The sequence below is a fragment of the Musa acuminata genome, chromosome BXJ2-9 (genome assembly GCF_036884655.1).
Source record: "Musa acuminata AAA Group cultivar baxijiao chromosome BXJ2-9, Cavendish_Baxijiao_AAA, whole genome shotgun sequence".
NCBI lineage: Eukaryota > Viridiplantae > Streptophyta > Magnoliopsida > Zingiberales > Musaceae > Musa > Musa acuminata.
The window spans coordinates 17,899,558-17,914,320 of record NC_088346.1 but is presented as its reverse complement, the minus strand read 5'-3'; positions in this window follow the sequence as shown (position 1 = coordinate 17,914,320).

Here is a 14,763-nt window from a genome sequence, read left to right as displayed (position 1 = left end):
ATAAAGCTCATTCAAATTCAAATCATCAAATCAAAATCATTTTCAAGATATTCATAAAAAGATGATAAAATAGATTCATCAAACCAAGAATTTTCAAGAAAAATACTTTTATCTATTTAGTTGTTTCATATAAGTATGCCTTTGTCCTTTTTATGCCAAAAAATATATATATATATCATCAATCATTTAGGATCGAAAAATAAATTTCTCCATAACAACTATCAAGATCATTATGTATAACTTTTAAAATCTCATGCATAAAATGCTATTAAAACATTTAATATTTTCATTCCAACATTTTGTATTTTTATTGAACATAATTTTGAATGATTCTTATAGATAACTAAAACTTCTTTAGTTTTAATTTATATGATTGACTTTATCTTAACATGATCAAATTTTGTTCATATGTCAAAACCATACATCATGTTTGAAAACCAAAGACAAGGTTCATAAAAAAATCATCAAGCCTTCCATTCAAAAGTCATGCATCGTCATTGAAAATCAATATAGAAATTATCAAAATACACATTCTTGCATCTCAAGCACATACATAAGATTAATCTTACTAGGTGAATAAGCATTAGATTTATATCTAACATTTTATTGCATTAACATAACACATGTAATTTTTAAGAAAATTAATCCTAAACTAAATTAAAAATAACTCATGAAAGTATTATGTAATTTCGAAATAAATTAGGAGGATTTCGATTACCTCATTGTTGAAAGTGGTTGAGGCGTAGTTTGCCACCTCGCATTTCTTGATTTTCTCGTCGTCTTCAGAAGAGCTCAATTTAGTGTAGTGGATTAAAACATCGGTTTTCACAAAATCTTTCGTACAATAAAAAATCGAACTTGAAAAGCTTAATAACTTAGAAGCGTATGGAAGCATAGTGACTAAGTAAAGTAGTTTGCAGTATGTAAATGGCAAGAACAAAATGCAAACCAGAGAAGACGGTAGTTTATAGTGGTTCGGTCAATCGTGACCTACATCCACTCCTCCGATTCCTCTTCCGTCGAGGCTACCGGCATCCACTAATGATCTTCCTTTACTAGGCGAAGATCAACCTCCTTCTTACACCTCTCTTACAACCTCTTACAAGTGGTTCACCCTTTTACAAAGATTTCAATGAAAAGAAAGGAGGTGAACACTCAAGCTATTGAAAACAAGACTTTTCCTAAAGCTTTTCTCAACTTCTAGCTTCTCAAACGGTTGTTTTCTCTGCTAAGAAATGAGGGGTATTTATAGGCCTCAAGAGGATTCAAATTTGGGCTCCAAATTTTGAATTCTCTTGGGTTTCTGAGGCCGGCGGTGCCACCGCCTGTCAGTGGTAGTGCCACCGCCTATTAGTGTCCAACACGGACAGTGGACTGGCGGTGCCACCGCCTAGTCAAGCGGTGCCACCACCCAGCTCTCGGGTGTTGGGCGATGCCACCGCCTAGGCCAATTCAGCTCACTGGTTAGGCTCCAAACTTGGCCCAAATCAGTTCGAACTCGGGCCCAATTGGCCCCTACTTGGGTTATAGGATTAACACTTAATCCTAACCATAATTAACGTGCTAACTATGAATTTAATGACATTTTTTAAGCTATTACAAAGTTCGTAAGTCAAGACTTCTTCTGGTGAGCTTCCGATGAACTTCCGGCGGTCTTCCGATAAACTCTCGGAAACCATTCTGCGGACTCTCGGCAAGCTCCTAGACTTCACGATTTGATGTTGGCGAGTTCCGATGAGCTTCTTCGGCAAGCTCCGATCTTTCTTGGCGAGCTCCACGAACTTCCAACGAACCTTCTGGCAAGCTTCCGAAAAACCCTTCGGCAAGCTCCCTACTCATTCTCGGCTAGTTCCAGCAGCATTCCCGATGAACCTTCGGACTTTCGTCGAACTCTCAAACTCGCAACAAATCCTTCGTGCTTGACTCCAACACTTTGTTTCGCTTTATGTCTTCATCATTATCGTAGTTAATCCTGCACACACAAGTAAAAACTCTACTCTGATCTAGACAATTATTACAATGCGAATTGACATTCTGTTGCCCGGCACGTCATTGGTTGGCGCTTCGTCCGATTCTTCAGCACATCGTCCTCTCTTGCGGCTTGTTGCCCAATCGACGGTTGACCTCCATAACCCCGATATCTTTGGCATAATTCCGCTCTCCTTGGCCCGATGCCCGACGTCCGAAGCGTTCAGCCATCCAATATCCTGACGTGATCTCTTCCGGCACAACGTCAATTCTTCCAACGTTAACTTGTCTAATCCTGATCGAGTAGACCTGCATCACTCAAAATGCAGTTTAAATTATAAACATATGTCAAGTGATTTCATCATCAAAATACGAGATTCAACAAATTGCTCAAAGTAAAGCAAACTAGATATTTTTAGTGAGTCGGTCGTCGTGACCTACATCCACTCCGTCGATTCCTCTTCCGTCTAGGCCACCGGCATCCACTATCAGTCTTCCTTCAAAAGGTGAAGACCAACCACCTTTTACAACTCAATTCTCCTTTTACCGGGTTTAGGAGATAACCCTTACACCCCCACTTACTCCTCTCTCAAACTATTCTAACACTTAGAACTTTTGAGAGGAGTTCACACAAGATTGCAGCAGCGTTTCTTTCTATTTTTACTCTCAAGTCTTGTGTGTGTTAAAGGGATGAGAGGGGTATTTATATACCTCAAGTTGATTCAAACTTGGAGCCAAAAAACATCTTATCCTGGGTTTCCTAGGTTTGGGCGGTACCACCGCTTGTGCTGGGCAGTACCACCACTAGTGTTAGTTTAACACTAACACTACACTGGATGGTACCACCACCTAGCACTGGGCCACTAGGTAGTACCACTACCCAGACTAGCGGTACCATAGCCTGGCACCCTGCTAGGGGTGGTACAACCGCCTGACATAGTCTCGAAGACTATGCCACGACGGTGCCACTTCTTGGGTCACTGTTTGGGCCTTTCATTGGGCCCAACACAGTCCTTATATAGGCCCAACTGGCCCTTAATTGGGTTGGCCCAAATCCAATCCCAATTACGTGCTAACTACGAATTCTAAGATATTTCCTAAGCTAAACAAGTTCGTAAATCTAGTTTCTTCCAGCGAGCTTTCGGCGATCTTCCGACGAACTTTCGACGATCTCTTGGCAATGTTCCAGCGGACTCCCGGAAAACTCCTAGACTTCATGATGATCTTCTTGGTGAGTTCTAACGAGCTTCTTTGGCAAGCTCTGAGACTTCTCGATTGGTTCCTACAGAACTTCCGACAAACGTCCGGACTTCCGACGAACTCTCGAACTCCCAACGAAATCGCATTCTTGACTCTGGGACTTCATTTTGCTTTATGTCTTGCTATCGCAGTTAATCCCACACAAGTAAAAATACACTTCGATCTAGATAATTATTACTAAGCTTAAATCATGTTGTCCGGCATGTCATTGGTCCATCGACGCTTCATCCGATTCTTCGGCGCATCATCCTCTCTTATGGCCTATTGCCCAATCGGCCAGTTGACTCTACAACTCTGATATCCTTGGCGCAATATCTGCTCTTCTTGGCCCGATGCCTGAATCCATGGCCCGAAGCCTTCTGTCGATATATTGACCGATCCTCCGGCCCGACATCCAATCTTCTGATATGTTTCCCTCCGGCCCAACATGATTCTTTCTACTTTAATTATCTCATCCTGATCAAAGCATCCTGCATCACTCAAAATGCAGATCAAATCATAAACACTATTAATTGGTTTCATCATCAAAATATGAGATTCAACACTTGAAACATGGGATGTGATACTTTTTGGCTCTATTTTTGAAGTCATTTGGGGTCTATAAATACTTTACTCTTTTCTACTTCGGGCAGTAAGAAATAGAGTAGAAAAAGGGAAAAATATACTTGAGAAAAATGTGTAAACTCTCTTGAAGTATAGAGACTCTTCCTCCTAGGTTTAGAAAGTCTCCTAAAGGGAGGAGTGAGATCTAGTGTAAAAGAGAGTTGTAAACATTCTCCCCTAAGCCTATTAAAAGGAGAAAGAGTTGTAAGAGAGTAGTTAATTTTTGCTCGTTGATAGAAGATCGGTGGTGAAAGTCAGTGGTCTCGATGGAAGAGGAGTAGGGAGTAGACGTAGGTCACAACGGTCGAACCACTATAAACTTGGTTTGCATTTACTTTATGCTTTTCATTCATATTGTAAACTAATTTACTTGCTCACTACTTTTACGAATGTTTCAAGTTAAACTTATCTTTCCAATATGGGCTTTATCGAATGAGATTTTCGAATCAACATAATTTTATGAAAGCATTAATTCACCCCTTGCTCCCCCCTCTTAGTGTCGAAACAGTCTTAACAGTTGGTATCAGAGCCAAGTTTTTTTCGATTAGTTTAATACCTAAGAGAATGGTTTTTATCGATAAAATAGAGGGTTACTCTATCACTTGTCCTTCTATATTTAATGGGACAGACTACACATATTGGAAGACATATATAAGGATTTTTCTGATTTCTATATATTGGGAAATCTTGGGGGCAACATCACATGCGCAACAGAAGAACAAGAAAACAAAATCCCCGATTCCCAAAGAGATGTTCATCATCATGCGAAGATTGGTGTACAAAATCCGCAAAACTTAAAACTGCGTATAGAGTAAATTATGTTACCTAGGGAGATGGTATATCCCTGTTTCCTTGCAGATCCTTAGGAGAGGGTGAAGGAGGTCAAGCGTCCTCCTCTCTAGCGGTGATCCACACAGTAGGGCTACGACGATGCTCCTCAAAACTCCAGGCCTGCTCTGAGGAGGAGAGGGGATGGAGAATAGGAGAGGCAAGCAAAGGTTCTAGCCTATGAGGCTCTGAATCCCTCCTATTTATAGAGGTCCCCTGTCAAACCCTAATGGATCCTCCCCTAGTGGGTATTGGATCTGCATCCAATAACCCAAGCCTTTTAGATTAATGGATCTCTATCCAATAATCGCTCATGGGCTTTTATTGGATCTCATTTATGGGATCCAATAATTCAGGGGCTTATTAGATATCCAATAAGACAAGGGCTTCGTCGGATATCTCATATCCGAACCTCTACTCATCGCAATGCCTACCATATGTGTGTGACCCTCTAGGCCCAATATCAAGCTGGCCGTGAGTCATACCTGTCAGAACTCCTTCTAACTCAGTAAATTATTATCTCTGTAATAATTCACTCAACTCATCGACTACAGACGTACTAGGCCACTACGCCGTAGTCCCTAGATGATACCGGGGAATCCAATCCATTGGACTTGTCAGTTCTCAGTTACCATGTACCTATAGTCCCTCATCCATCTAATATTCTAGAGACCATATATCGAGCATGGTGTTGTCAGACCCATATGGTTTCTACTCGAGTCTCGCTCTAATCGGATTCTCTTGGAGAACTCTTTCTCTCTCAACCCGAATGACCCTGGCCAAGGATTTTTCTGAGCAAGAACACATGGGATATTCATCTCATGACGCCGAGAGTGGATGATCCTCTATTGCCACTCAATAGCCCTCATAAGTTTGACTACCACTCCCAATGACCAGCTGTACTAGATCTGGGACAGCCAAACCTATAAGTCTGGTATCAAAGAGTGGAGCACTCATATAGGACATCCTTGGTGTCTCAAGTCTAAGGACCAGATATACCACTAGGACTACGGAATCGTTGTTTGACAATAAGGCATCATCAACCATCCAACATTCCGTAAGTGGATAAATCAGTGAACTCATTCTCCAATGAGCACCTGCACTATATCCCTAGTGTCCCTACATGAGCAGCTATGAGACCAGCTGCATCCATCATATGGACGGGTATACAGCACACCAGTCTGTCCGGTTATCACGATGTCCCTCTCGAGTAACCTATGACCGGGATTATTTAGGATATGTGTTTAAAGGTGAATCGATCTCGTTATCGTGATCTCATCACGATCCAATTCTCATTGAACAAATCCTAGGAAATCACACTATATATATTGCATATATGCAATAGTTATAAAGTGATATACACCAAAATATAATAAGCAAAAAGATTCTGTATCAAATCACACGTGCCATCACCCACGTGATTGGCTTGCTGGGCACCTATGACTAGCAATCTCCCACTTGACCTAAAGCCAATCACCTATGTGTCTGATCCCTATCAGACACTTGTGACGCTCAAAAACAATCTAAGAGAACGGCATTGTCAGTGGATCTGCAATGTTATCTTCGGATGGAACTCTTTCCACTGCTATATCTCCTCGGGTTACGATCTCTCTGATAAGGTGGAACCTCCTCATAACATGCTTAGATTTCTGATGAGACCTGGGTTCCTTCACTTAAGTAATCACCCCGTTGTTGTTGCAATATAAGGAGATCGGCTCATCTCTACTCGGCACGACTCCCAAATCTATAATGAACTTCTTCATCCATACTCCCTCCTTTGCTGCATCTGATGCAGCAATGTACTCTGCCTCTATGGTCGAGTTAGCAATAGTATCTTGCTTGGAACTCTTCTAGCACACTACTCCTCTATTCAAGGTGTACACATACCCTAAATTTGACTTGCTATCATCGACATCAGACTGAAAACTTGAGTCCGTGTAGCCTTCAACCTTAAGGCTACTACCTCCATATACTAGTAAAAGATCCTTAGTCCTTCTCAAGTACTTAAGGATACACTTTACTACTTTCCAGTGCTCCAAGCCTGGATCCGCCTGATACCTACTCGTGACACTCAGAGCATGCGCTATATCAAGCCTAGTACATAGCATGATATACATGATAGACCCTATTGCTGAGGCATAAGGTATCATATCCATGTTCGCCCTTTCTTTTGGAGTCTTTGGGGACATACTCGTAGAAAGCGGTATCCCATGTCTCATCGGTTTGAGACCTCTCTTGGAATTTTCCATGCCAAATATTTTGACAATGGTTTCTATGTATCTGGACTGGGACAAGCCAAGCATCCTCTTGGATCTATCTCTATATATTCTAATCCCCAAGATATAGGATGCTTCCCCTAAGTCCTTCATGGAGAAGTGTCTAGATAACCAAGCCTTTACTATGAATAGCATTCCTACGTCATTCCCAATGATCAGGATGTCATCCACATATAACGCCAAAATGGTGATAGCGCTCCCACTTACCTTCCTGTATACACAAGGCTCATCTTCGTTCTTAACGAAGTCATAAGATCTGATTGCCTCATCAAATCTTATGTTCCAACTTTGGGAAGCTTGCTTTAGTCCATAAATGGATCTAAGCAACCTATACACCTTATCTGGGCAGTTCTTGGACATGAATCCCTCAAGTTGCATCATATACACCTGCTCCTCGAGGTTCCCATTGAGGAATGCAGTTTTCACATCCATCTGCCAGATCTCATAATCATAGTGTGCTGCAATAGCCAATAGAATTCTGATGGATTTTAGCATTACTACGGGTGAGAAGGTTTTATCGTAGTCAACACCTTGTCTTTGACGATACCCCTTAGCCACTAGTCTTGCTTTATAGGTCTCTACCTTTCTATCTACTCTGATCTTTTTCTTAAAGATCCACTTACAACCGATGGGTACAGTACTTTCGGGCGTATCAACTAGGTTCCAAACCTTGTTGGAGTACATAGAATCCATCTCAGAATTCATGGCTTCTTGCCACTTCCCAGAGTCTATACTCATAATAGCCTCCTCGTAGGTCTGAGGATCAATATCCTCAACATTCTCTCCTCTAATATGTCCCACATATCTCTCAGGAGGATGAGATACTCTATCAAACCTACGTAAAGTTGAAACTTGTGTATTAGGTACTTGAACAGACTCGGGCTGTAGAGTGGTGCTTGAGCTTGGTTCTCCAACCTCGCTCAACTCTATCATTCTCCCACTATCTCCGCCAAGAATGTTCCTTCTCAAGGAACACTACTCTCTTAGCTACAAAGATCTTTTGGTCCTCGAGATGATAGAAATAATACCCACAAGTTTCCTTTGGGTATCCCACAAATTTGCATCGCTCTATCCTTGATTCTAACTTATCGGGGTTGTGTCTTTTAACGTGGGCAAGACAACCCCAAATCTTAACAACCTTAAGATCAGGCTTCTTCCCTTTTCATATCTCATATGGTGTAGACACTACCGACTTAGTTAGAACTCTGTTCAGAAGGTAAGCTGCGGTCTCTAGGGTATATCCTTAGACTAAGATGGGTAGGTCACCGAAACTCATCATGGACTGTACCATATCTAATAGCGTACGATTCCTCCTTCTAGAGACACCATTGAGCTGAGGTGTATAAGAAGGTGTCCATTGGGATAATATCCCATGGTCCTTGAGGAACTGAGTAAACTCTGTACTTAAGTACTCACCTCCTCGATCTGATCGAAGAGTTTTGATACTCTTTCCAGTCTGGTTCTCCACCTCATTCTTATACTCTCTGAATTTCTCAAAAGCCTCGGACTTATACTTCATTAAGTACATATATCCATACCTTGAGAAATCATCAGTAAAGGTAATGAAGTAGGAGTAACAACCAGTGGCATGAGTTGACATGGGTCCACATACATCACTATGTATGAATTTCAATAGCTTAGTGGCTCTCTCTCCAGTTCCAATAAATGGAGAGTTAGTCAGTTTTTCACGAAGGCAAGGCTCACAAGTTGCATATGACATAGTCGAATGGATCTAGATATCCATCATTTAGCAACTTTTTAATCCTTCTTTCATGGATGTGACCTAGCCTACAATGCCACAGGTATGCACTGTTCATCTCATCTCGTTTCATTTTGGACACATTTATATTCATGATATGTGGAGTAGTGTCTAACATAAATAAACCATTATGCAATGTTCCTTTCGTGATGATCTTATCATCTAATAATATCAAACAACTATTGTTCTTAAAAACTAATTTATATCCACTAACTGTCAAACATGAAATGGAGATAATATTTTTGATAATAGAAGGAACAAAATAACATGCTTTATTTTCTCATTACCTTTGCTGCATAACTTTGCGAATACGCTTTCAAGTTAAGCACTTCCGAGTTCGATTTTTATCGTATGAAAGATTTGTCAAAACCAACGTTTTAATCCGCTATACTAATTCACCCCCCCTCCCCTCTTAGTGCCGCTCTGATCCTAACACTTGCGAGATTAATTTTGAATGATGAATTTTGTATGATTAATCTTAATGCTGAATTCTTTTTCTAATGATTTTATGATCACAAACTGTGTGCTTCAAGTCTCATCTCCTTTTTTGTTGATGACAAACGGGGAGAAGTGATGACTTGTATGTATCATGACTTGTATGTATTATGACTTAATAAAAATGACTTATGCGGATCGATAGCATAACTTATATGAATTGCAAAAGCTTGTCTTATATGCCTCGCAAAATCTTTGAGTATATCGCAAGTTCTTAGATTGGTTGATCATATAAAATCATGCCTCACATTTATATCATGAAATTCATGTTGAAAATTTTTATCTCTTGTTATAGTGAAAATTGTCTCTTATCATTTAACTTAAAAATGATTTTCAACGGTTAGAACTTATCGATTTATGCTTGAATTCAAAGGGATGGAATTCAAGTATTTTTATCTTCTCATAATATGGCATATAGATAGGGGGAGTTATGGTTAACTCCATCATCAATTGATTGTCATCATCAAAAAGGGGGAGATTGTAGAATCTCGAATTTTGATGATGAAATCAATTGATGGGTTAATTGATATAATCCATATTATTGAAGTTAAGTATGCAGGATTAACTACGATAGCCTAAAAACATAATGCAAGGATACCGGAGTCAAGTTCGATGGATGTTTGAGAGTCCAAAGATTCGTCGGAGATGTTGTAGGAACCAACCAAAAAAGATCGGAGACTTGTTGGAACTTTCGGAAGTCTGCCAAAGAGATCGTCAGAGGTTTGTAGAGATCACCGAGAAGGCTCGGCTACTCGTTGAATTCATCACAAGATCGGGAGCCTGCTGGGAGACCGTCGGAAGAAACCCGAGGGCGTATCGAAAGTCCGCCGGAAGATCGCTGGAAAGCTCGCCGGAACAAGACTCGACGTTTGCCAGTTAAAAACTTGCTTAGGATTATGTTTTAGGTACGTAGTTCACATATAATTAGGGTTAGGATTAAAGGATAATCCTATATCCTTGTTAAGGGCCAACTGGGCCCAAAAGTGACCTGGTTCGGGACGGACTTGAAGCCTAACTAGAGATCAGTAAGGATGGGTGGTGGAATCGCCGGATTGGGCGGTGGCACCGCCCAGAGCCCGAAGTGTCAGGCGGTGGCACCGCCCAACACCTGAGATCAGGTGGTGGCACAGGCACCGACAGGCGGTGGCACCGCTAGTACATCGTCTGACAGACATTGACAAGCGGTGGCATCGCTAGTCTCGGAAACCCAAGAGAATTCAAAATTTGGAGTCCAAATTTGAATCCTCTTAGAGCCTATAAATACCCCTCAATTCTCAGCAGAGAATACAACTTTTGCAAAGAAATAGTTTGAGATAAGAGCCTTAGCAAAGTCTTAGCAAGTCTTGTTTACAAATTACTTGAGTGTTCACCTCCTTCCTTCTTATTGAAAAAATTGTAAAAATGTGAACCACTTGTAAAGGTTGTAAGAGGGGTATTAGTCCTTCCCCTTCAAAGTGATTTGCTAGTGGAAGTTGGGAGCATCGTTGAAGAAAGCTTCGTAAGTGGATGTAGGTCATTTGACCAAACCACTTTAAATTGGCGTTTTCATTTAATTTGTGAGTACTTACCTTTCTGTAATCGTTTCTAGTTTTTTACTTTACTCAAGTAACAATCAAAGTGAAATCTCCTTACATTTTACGGAATCATTTTCGAACTTACAAGTTTTAATCCGCTGCACTAATTCACCCCCCCCTCCCCCCCCTCTCTTAGTGCCGCTCCGATCCTAACAAGGATGTCATCCACATACAGCATCAAAAAGGTGATAACACTCCCACTTACCTTCCTGTACACATAAGGCTCATCTTTGTTCATAACAAAATCATAAATCTGATTGCATTATCAAATCTTATGTTCCAAATCTGATCTACGTAAAGTTGGAACTTGTATGTTAGGTACCTGAATAGACTCGGGTTATGAAATAATACTTGAGCTAGGTTCTCTAACCTCACTTAACTCTATCATGCTCCTACTATCTCCACCAAGAATGTATTCTTTCTCAAGAAACATCGCCCTCTTGGATACAAAGACTTTTTGGTTCTTAAGATGATAGAAATAATACCTACAAGTTTCCTTGGGGTATCCCATGAACTTGCACTGCTCCATCCTGGATTCCAACTTGTCATGGTAGTGTCTCTTAAGGCGGGTAGGGTAGCCCCAAATCCTAGCAACCTTAAGATCATGCTTCTTTCCTTTTCATATCTCATATGGCATATCCCTAGAATAAGATGAGTAGGTCGACAAAACTCATCATGGGCTGTACCATATCTAACAATGTATACTTCCTCCTTTTAGATACACTATTGAGTTAAAGTATATAATAAGGTGTGTATTGGGATAGAATCCTATAGTCCTTGAGGAACTAGGTGAACTCTATACTCAAGTACTCACCTCCTCGATCTGATCAAAGAGTCTTGATACTTTTTCCAGTCTCATTCTCTAGTTCATTCTTATACTCTATAAATTTTTTGAAGGCTTCGAACTTGTATTTCATCAAGTACACATGTTCGTGCCTAGAGAAATCGTTAGTAAAAGTAATGAAGTATGAGTAATCATCTAGGGCCTGAGTTGAGATGGGACCATATGCATTACTATGTATGAGTTTCAAAAACTTAGTAGCTCTCTCTCTAACTCCACTAAATAGAGAGTTGGTCAATTTTCCACGAAGGCAATGGTTTTTTTTGTAAGTTTCATATGACTTATAGTCGAATAGATTTATGTATCTATTCTTTAGCAACTTTTGAATATTTCCCTCATGGATATGAACTAGCTTACAATGTCATAGGTATGCACTGTTCATCTTATCTCAAGATACGTGGAGTAGTGTCTAGCATAAACAAACCATTATACAATATCCTTCTAGTGATGATCTTATCATCCTCAATAGTTGATCAACTATTATTCTCAAAAACTACTTTATAATCATTCAATGTCAAATATGAAATGGAAATAATATTTTTGATAATAGAGGGTATAAAATTATTGAATCTCAGATTTTCATGATGAAATCAATTGATGTATTTTTCATCTAATATGCATTTAATTAACATAGGACTAACTTCGATCAAGGAGAGATAAATTGATTAAAGCAGGAAGAATCAAACATTGGGCTGGAGGGAATGTGTCAGAAGATTAGACGTTAGGCCAAAAGAACGGTCGATGTATCGGTAGAATGCTTCAGGCCAAGAATTCGGGCATCGGGCCTAGAAGAGCGGACATTGCACCAAAGAGATCGAAGTTGCGAAGCCATCATGCTGATTGGGCTAAAGGTCACAAAAGAGGATGATGAGCCGAAGGATCGGATGAAGCGCCGAATGAACCAATGACATGTCAGACAACAAGGATTCGCTTGTAATCAAGTATATTTAGATTGAGTTTGGTTAGAGTCTAATTGAGTCACTTTAGAATGTAATTAAGCTAACTTAATTAGGGGCCAATTGGGCCTAAGTTTGGGCTGTGTTGGGCTAAGTGAAAGGCCTAAACATTGACCCAACAGGTGGCACCATCGTGGCATTGTCTCCAAGATTATGTCAGGTAGTGGTACTGCTCAAACTCACTCTCTAAGATTTTCAAGCAATGGTACCACCATTCTGGGTGGTGGTACCGCCTAGCGTCAGGCTATAGGCGGTGGTACCGCCTATACCCTGAAATCTCAGGGATTTAAATTTTGGCTCCAAGTTTTGAAGTCATTTGCGGTCTATAAATACCTCAGCTATTCCTACATGGAGTAGTAAGAAAGATTGAGCAAAACTTTATGATTCTAACATTGTAAACCCTATTAGAAAGTTGAGTTCCCTCCTCCTAGAGCTTAGAGAGAGTTCTAAGGGAGGTGTGAGAGTGATACCTTGTAAAAGAGGGTTATAAAAGGTTGTCTCCTAAACTTGTGAAAAGGAGAATAGGGGTGTAAAAAGGTAGTTGTTCTTTGCCCATTGAAGGAAGACTGATAGTAGATATCGGTGGCCTCAACGAAGGAGGAATTGGGAGTGGATGTAGGTCACAACGACCGAACCACTATAAACTTGGTTTGCATTTCTATTTTGAGTAATTTATTTTAATAAAAAACTAATTTACTTCCACTGTGCTCCCTTACTCTTTCAACTTAATATATTTCTGAAATCAGTTTTATCATATGAAGATTTTTTCAAACCGATGTTTTTATCGCTGCACTAATTCACCCCCCTCTTAGTGTCAACTCGTTCCTAACAATTGGTATCAAAGCCTCGTTATTTCTCATTTGGTTTAACACCTAAGAGAAATGACTCTTTTCGGCTTTTAAGATGATCACTCTCTCATACATCTACCCAAGTTCAATGGGACGGACTACTCATAGTGGAAAACTCGAATGAGAGTTTTCTTACTTTCGTTGAATCTTGATTTATGGAATATAGTCAAATTTGATTTTCAAAAGTGTTCTACTCCAATGAACGAATGGAATAATTTACAGAAAATTTTTTTTTTCTTTAAATGCTAGAGCTATGAATGCTCTATTTTGTACCTTAGACAAAAATAAATTCAATCGTGTTTCTACTTGTAAAACGACTATTAATATTTGGTATACTCTTAAAATCACACATGAAGGCACAAGTAGGATAAAGGATTCTAAGATAAATCTTTTAATGTATAATTTTGAATTATTTTGTATGAAACTAAGCGAAACCATTAGAGACATGTACACCTGTTTTATGGATATCATCAATATTTTAAAAGCACTTGGCAAATGTTTTTTAAATTTTGAACTTGTTAATAAAGTTATATGATCACTTTCTAAAAAATGGGATTCAAAAATAATGGTAGTACAAGAATCAAAGAACTTGAACCATTCTCCACTCGAAGAACTTATTGGGTCTTTAATGACATACGAAATGAGCTTTATGGCATATGTTGAATATGATAAATTGAGAATAACCTTCCAAAAAATATGAAGGATTTTGCACTTAGAATAAAAGAAGACCACTTGAGCGAAATTTCAAGTGATGATAAACTTAAACTTCTTACAATTAAGCTTAAAAAGTTCTTAAAATAAGAATCAAAGAACAAAAATAAATTTAAACAGAATGTAACTACTTACTATGAATGCAAGAAGAAGGAAGAACTCTGGGACGAATCAAGCTCATCCGAAGACGATTAGCAAACCAACAAAGGTGAGGTGGCGAACTACGCTTTAATGACTTTCGTCAACCAAGTAAGCGACTCAATCAAACCTCTTTTTCCTTACCATGAAATTACTTAAATGCTTTTCATGATTGGTTATATATATATATATATATATATATATATATATATATATATATGTTTGTGTGTGTGTATATATATGTGAATATATATATATATATATATATATATATATATATATATATATATATATATATTGTTCAATCTCTGATTTTGATGATGAAGTCAATTGATGGGTTAATTGATCTAATCCATATTATTAAGTTAAGTGTGTAGGATTAACTTCGATAGCTTGAAGACATAAAGCAAGTTTACCGGAGTCAAGTTCGATGGGTGTTCAAGAGTTTGTTGAAAGTTAGAAGAATCGTCGAAAGTGCTACCGGAACCAATCAAGAAAGAATCGGG